The 7,375-nt window shown below is 37.9% G+C and overlaps 1 long non-coding RNA gene across 1 annotated transcript; it reads left to right on the forward strand.

Annotated features, from left to right (window-relative positions):
* Window positions 1-529: 529 nt before the first annotated feature.
* On the forward strand, window positions 530-1,084 carry LOC309488134. Its single transcript, XR_014202032.1, has 2 exons — window positions 530-889; window positions 1,007-1,084. It is a non-coding gene; the product is annotated as an uncharacterized lncRNA (long non-coding RNA).
* Window positions 1,085-7,375: the final 6,291 nt, after the last annotated feature.

Below are 7,375 nucleotides of genomic sequence, written 5' to 3' on the forward strand. Positions count from 1 at the left end.
CACTTTGAAATTAAATTTTGGTATGTTTTAGCTTACCTCAAGGGCATCCAAGATGTAGGTGTCTTTTTTTCCGCAGTAGTTTCAATTTTGATATTTTTAGGTCAAACCGTTCTTGTCTGTCAGTCATATAATGCAGGTTTATGGTCACGGTCTCAAAGAGCATGCACAGAGTCCAAATTAAAACAATTCCCCATCGTCCAAATTAAACAATTCCCCATCGTAAGTACACATTGATGGCCTAAGACACAAAACGAGCGGTTTGTGTGAGAAAACGAACAGTATTTATATCGATTTTAGCTCTTATACACAGCCATGTCCAAGTGATCTGAGGGCGCTCGCGCATCCTGGTGTGTGACGTGTACGCAGACTGGTGCAGATATATACACTAGATGTCGTCTTGTCTACGGCAGTTCATTGGAACGAATGTCTTTAAGGCGACATCTAGTGTATATATCTATGCACCAGTCTGCGTACACGTGTTTTAATTATATATTTTTTAATTTTTTAATTATATTATATTTTTTATATAATTATATATTTTTTTTATATAATATTTCTTCTTGCTTGACTTTATTTATATATGTGACCTTAAAGTAATCAAAAAGTAACCATATTACATTACTTTCATATTGTGGTAGTTGGATTATGTTACTGAATACTTTTTTTTAAAGTAATTTGTAACTGTAACGGAATACATTTTTAAAGTAACTCTGCCAGGCCTGCCTGCTACCTATTGGTGCCAACTAATCAGTAAAACCAATATAATGGTCGACCTCTACTTTTAAATTAGCTAAAATGGTCTTATTCTGCAAATTAATGTTTTTTTGTTGTTGTTTTTTTTGGATCTAGGACATGGAGTCATGATACCCACAGAAAAATGGGTATCAAAGTATGCCCAAAGATGTTAGATGAATATTTTTAAATGTATAATGTATGGAGAATCATATGTACTGGTAATGTGGTTTAAGAGGTACATTGTCCTAATGAATTCTCCTTCTTTTTGCAGGTCTAATCAGTCAGCCCCAGTGAAGCCACACAATGTAAAAGAATAACTGTGAATCAAATAATAAAAATGTAATATTAATGTTTTGTGTCAGATGTTTATTTCCAGCTGGGTTGAGTAAAAAAGCAGGTCTTAATACTATAATTTTTATTTCAGGTGCAAGTTCTTCATTCTTTGCAAAACAAAACCTGAGCTGTAAGCTATTGAAAAGTTGGTGTGAAGTTTATATCAATTGTGTATAATAGTAGTTATAATTCAAATTAATTTATTAAAAATATAATTCATGTCCTAATTATTAACAGCTAAAAGCATTAAACCTACAAATCTTAGCCAATACAAAACTGTAATGGAAACCATTAAATATGTGCAAAATAAAGACCAATACAAATTTGTAATGAAACCATCAGAACCAATACAAAACTGTAATGGAAACCATTAAATATGTGGAATTCAAGACCAATACAAATTTGTAATGAAACCATCAGAACCAATACAAAACTGTAATGGAAACCATTAAAATACAGACCAATACAAATTTGTAATGGAAACCCTTAAAACCAGTAAATCCTAATGGAATATGGCCCAAAACACACTACGTAATGGACTCCACTTGGTAATGGTTTTAATGGTTAACGGCTGATGGTTTGTAATGGTTTTGTAGTGGAAACCATTAGCAATTCTGTAATGGTTTCTATTGTTTTTTTCAGCAGGGGGGTCACGGGACAGGCGCGTATAGCCGTGACAGGTCGAGTGACAGGCGCGTATAGCAGTGGCAGGTCGAGTGACAGGCGCGTATAGCGGTGGCAGGTCGAGTGACAGGCGCATATAGAGGTGGCAGGTCGAGTGACAGGCGCATATAGCGGTGGCAGGTCGAGTGAGCTGCCCCTGCCACGGAAAGATTCTGTCTGTCTGTCAAACTTCGTCTGTGCGAACGCGTCCTTCGCAAAGGCGCCCGCGCGAACAACCGGCACGGACCATCCAACGCGGGGGGGGGCGGTACTTTCTAGACTAGAGCAATTAAATGATCTTGTTCCCCCTTTTTTGTTACATATACATGGCTAAAATGTGCCAAATAATATTTCTATAGGCTAATGAAATAATATCGGCATTCAAATTTTTTTTCATTAGGCTATTTTTGGTGCCCCGTCAGCACTTGGTGCCCTACGCACAGCGCGTGATGCGCGTGGTGGGAGCGGCGGCGCTGAATGTATATTTTAACTAGGGCTGGGGGAATTAACGCGTTAATCTTTGCGATTAATTTGAAATGTTTAACGCGTAAAAAAAAAATAACGCAATTGACGCAGCACTTTTTTTTTTTGCCTCGTTTGAATGATTTCCTGTTGCGTCTGCTATTAAAAAGGCCGAAATATGCCGTCCCGCCCCTCCATGTTCGGCGGTCAGGTTTCATTCTCGGGCAGCTTTCATGAGCGGGTCTTTTCCGCTCGGTATGTGCGTCGCGCTCTGTGCTCCGCGCGCACGCGCGCGTGAGTGTGTGTGTGTGTGTCGGTCGGTCGGCGCGCTCTGTGCTCCGCGCGCGCGCGTGTGTGTGTCGGCTCGCTCTGTCGTTAATGGCCCAGCAGCGGCGAGCTCTCCGTTCCGTGTGTGTGTGTGTGTGTGTGTGTGTGTGTGTCGGCGGCTCTGTCGTTAACGGCCCAAAGGCTTCAATCATGTACTAAGCACTGGAAAAGTAAAGTCCACTCAAGTAACGTGAAATTTCTCTGTTGACTTCTGTTTGCTGAGCTGGTATAGCCATGCTGGGCAACAATGGTAAAATGACCTGCTCTGATCACATGCTCTGGTAATAATAGCTTTGTAGGACTATATTTTGTTTTAATAATTAATAAAATAATAATAATAATAATAATCTGTTAAATTGATTATGTTGATTGATTATTGAAAAAGAATAATATATTGATATATTGATGTTTAATATTTTAATATAGGGCTATTTTCTGTTCCCTTTTTTTCCTGTGTTGTTTAATTAGGTGATTCTAAGTTTAAATATTGATGATTACAAGCTTGGGGGAAGCGCAATTAATTGCAATTAATTACAGAAATTGTGCAATTAATTAGTAAATTTTTTTTAATCGATTCCCAGCCCTAATTTTAACCCTTTATGCGGATATAGAATGCCGCACAAGGTTCTCTGAAATATTTTATCGTGTAAAACATCTATCTAGCTATGTTTTAAAAAATACCGCGAAACAAAGACAAGGGCGCATCTTTCTAAAAATATATTTTTAATTTTATATATAATTGTAAATGTATCATGTTGATAATGTTTATGAAAAATATTCATAACTTCAATGTAATTCATTGTAATGTTGCCAAATTCAGTTCACACATCACTACTGTCCTGAAGGTTATACTACAACACTTATTTTGGGAAAAAAATATTTTTAATTGTATATACAATTGTAAATGTATGATTTTTATGATTTTTATGAAAAATATTCAATAACTTCACTGTAATTCACTGTATTGTTGCCAAATTCAGTTCACACATCACTGCTGTCCTGAAGGTTATACTACAACAATTATTTTGAAAAAAAAAAAGTTTTTAATTGTATATACAATTGTAAATTTATGATTTTTATGAAAAATATTTAATAACTTCACTGTAATTCACTGTATTGTTGCCAAATTCAGTTTACACATCACTGATGTCCTGATGGTTATACTACAACACTTATTTTGGGAAAAAAATATTTTAAATTGTATATAAAATTGTAAATTTATGATTTTTATGAAAAACATTCAATAACTTCACTGTAATTCACTGTATTGTTTCCAAATTCAGTTCACACATCACTGCTGTCCTGAAGGTTATACTACAACACTTATTTTGGGAAAAATATATTTTAAGTTGTATATACAATTGTAAATTTATGATTTTTTAAATGATTTTTATGAAAAATATTCAATAACTTCACTTGCCCGAGTCCTGCGGTGCAGCCCAGTTTACCAGCTTGCGGCATACCCACCCCGTGGACACTTTTTGTTAGGTGATGGTGGATGTCCCTGCATTGACAATCCCATCAGAATTATAACACCTTACAGGGAACCACTCCAGGGACCAGTGCAGGCCCGGTTCAATAGACACCATTCCAGGGCAAGGTGCATTATTGAGACATCTTTTGGCAGGATGAAGTGTTGCTAACTTCAATTGAGCCAATTATAATAATGGACTGGATCTGGATCTTTTTTTTCCTTTCCCTTAAGGTATTTTTTCTTACTTTCCTGCGTCTTTGGAACATGTCCATTCACATATCCTGTGGAGAGATGGTGCCCAGCTCCATGGACATTTGAAGTTCCCTTTAGAAATGTTTACTCGAATTGAATCTGCTAGATGCAATGGGTTAAACTCATTTTCTCAGAATTTTGAAGCCTTTTAATTAAAAAAACGCACAGCCATAACAGTGCAATGATGTGAGAGCACCAATTGGCTGGTCAGTGGGAACTGCATTAACCTATAGCGAAGCAGTGTGTCTGCGCGAGCCAATCGCGGCGCATCCCACCGTGAGAGCGCAAAGCCCGCTGAAAATGGGCGGGGCATCTGCCTATAAAAGTTGCTCATATTCACAATAGGAATCAGATTTATTCTCCTTCAGCGATGAACTTAACCCATTGATTCTCAAAGTAGCCTTATCGCCGTCGAAGAAGTCAGGCAGCGAAACGAGTGCTCTCCTGCAATCAAGCAGAGAAGCGACCAGCAGACTTGTTGCAGCTGACTTCTCCCCTGTGGCTATCCGGCGAGCATATTTAAAACAGCAAATTTTTTGCAATTTCCTGCAACGTTGTTGGAAATGTTGCGCCGCGATTGCGGCACGTGCAGAGCCCCTCTACACCCAACTGATGAGACAGTTGCCTGTCTGGGGAAATCCCACGCAGAAGCCGCGCTCTCAGAGACGAGCTGCTCTCACTGCGAGAGTAAGTCTCTCTCCGCCCCTCATACTCTCCCGTTTCCTTTTTCCCAGGAACCTCGGGGGCAAAGGACTGAGCAATCGGACATGAGCGAACTCACGCCGGCCCAACCCCAGCGTGCCTTACTCTCTCCGACAAGATAGATTTAGCCAGTGCTCTTCACTCGCGCAGACCAGTGCCCCTCGTGTGAAGCGAGCAGCCTCGTCTCGTTTGGAGGATCTGAAGAGGATCTTCGTGATGACAGTCTGTCATTGCCGGCTTCTGACACGGAGGATTGGTCGGGGTCAGTGGATAGAGACATGAGCGACACCAAGGCTGGTATTGACGCTGAACTCTTCCGCGTTCTTTCCAAAGCCGTTGAAGAGCTCTGACTCGAGTGGTCTGCCCCAGAGGAGCCCACATGCAGCAGCCTGGATGAATGGTTCCTGCCGGGGCGCCAGCAGGCCCCTCACCAGCATTGTTCTTCCCTGAGGTTCACAACGAACTCACTAAATTGAAAATCTCTTTCCTGAGAGCGGTTCTAGACTCAGCCCCAATAAACGCGTGGCTAACCTACGAGCATGCTCAGACTGTTCAGCGGCTCGCCAATTCGTTCAGAGCAGGGTCCCTTTCCCCTCTCAGAACTTTTCCGAGGATGCCATGCCTCATGGCCTCTGCATCGCCAGTACTTCCGCTGGGCCTGTTGCACATGCATTAACTAATTTTAACATATACGACTTTTGATTTTAATAATGCATTAGTAAATGTTGAAATTAACATCAACTAAGATTTAATAAATGCTTAAAGTATTATTCAGTCTTAGTTCATATTATTTGAAGAAAACCTTATTGTAAAGCATTATCCATGAATCTTAGTGTTCATGGAATGATACTTTTCCTTACATTTTGTTTGTATTAATTCATGAGTTGTGTGTGTGTGTGTAAGGTACTCAAGTGAACCCACAAGTAAAGTAATACCAGTACATTTTGAGCGTGTGGGGAAATTTTTTTAGGTCACCATGAGGAAACAATCATACAGAATGATGTTTTTTTGAAAATGTAAAAATGAAGAATGTTTTCTGTGATGGGTAGGTATAGGTTTAGATATCTTTTTATGTGAGGGTTTGTGTATGAATTGTGTGTGAATGATTGTGCATATAAGCCTCATTGTCCTCCAGACTCTTTCCAAATGAGAGTTAAAGTGTTGTAACTGTATGTGCTTGGGTATAGTGTTTCTCTTGTGCATCAACAAAAAAGGTTTTTGGGTATTTGTTTGAATGATTTTGTCAATTTTTTTTTGAGATTTCAATTGCATTTGTGATGATTGTAACTAGGTAATTAAGAGATATTTAAAATAAAATTTGAAATATACTAAATTGCAACTTCATTACAAATAATTACAAATTACAAATGTATTTAATTATATAATATTGTACATTATTATACACAATTACATTAAAGTATATTTTAGTTCACATTAATTGCTTGTCAGTACATTCGGAAGTACACTTTTTCCACATTTCAAAGTAGGCTATAAAAATGTACTAAAGTCCCACTTAAGTGGTTTAAAAAAAATCACTCTTAAGTTCAACTAATTGCATTTAATATGAACTTAATCTGTGATACATTTGAAATCAATTACATATAATATGTATTAAGTTCGTCAAAAACATTACATTTAATTCACACTTAAGTGTGTTGCTTTAGAGTATATTATTTGTGTAATAAGTACAGTTTATTAAAGTATACTAAAGCATTTTTTTTCACAAGGGGTATGCGGCCAACAAATGCGACCTCCGGAGGACTCAGCCTTCGCAATGAGGCCGAGCTAAAATGTCCCACTTAAGACATTTTCGTAAGTTCCAGACAATCAGACTTCACGTTCACATGTTGACCACATGATGTCGCCACTACACAATGAGAGCATATCTTGTTTTGTGTCAATATGGCATTCTTTAAAGGGAAAGAAAACAGAAAATTCAATTGCAAGTAAAAAAAAACACAAAAAAAAAAACAAACGGAGAATTTTTATTCGAAAAAGCAGAATATTAAATAAACAATGTCCAAACTCATACTGCACATTAAAGTCATAAATAGTATATTTAGAGAATGTGTAAATAGAGACTGTGGATGCATGCAATATATATATATACATAATTTGGTTGGACACACAGCTTTTGACATCAACAACAAATCACCATCCAGTGCAACATTCTAAAGTATAGCCTTTTACATAGAATTACCCTTCTTTAATGATACTGTTATGATTCTTAGTCATTGGGAAAATGAATATTCATTGGGGAAAATAAGAGAATCCAAAGTTCACAAACCTCAATCTCTAAATAAAACCTCTCATGGCTTAATAATTTGTCTGCTCAGGTATGAACGCTACAGCATGCTGCTGTTTATGGGAACTTGACAGTCTTCCTGTTGCTTTGAATTAGTGGTGAAATGTTTCTCTTTCAGTTCC

Source organism: Leuciscus leuciscus (genome assembly GCF_965113295.1).
Source record: "Leuciscus leuciscus genome assembly, chromosome: 23".
Taxonomy (NCBI): Eukaryota; Metazoa; Chordata; class Actinopteri; order Cypriniformes; family Leuciscidae; genus Leuciscus; species Leuciscus leuciscus.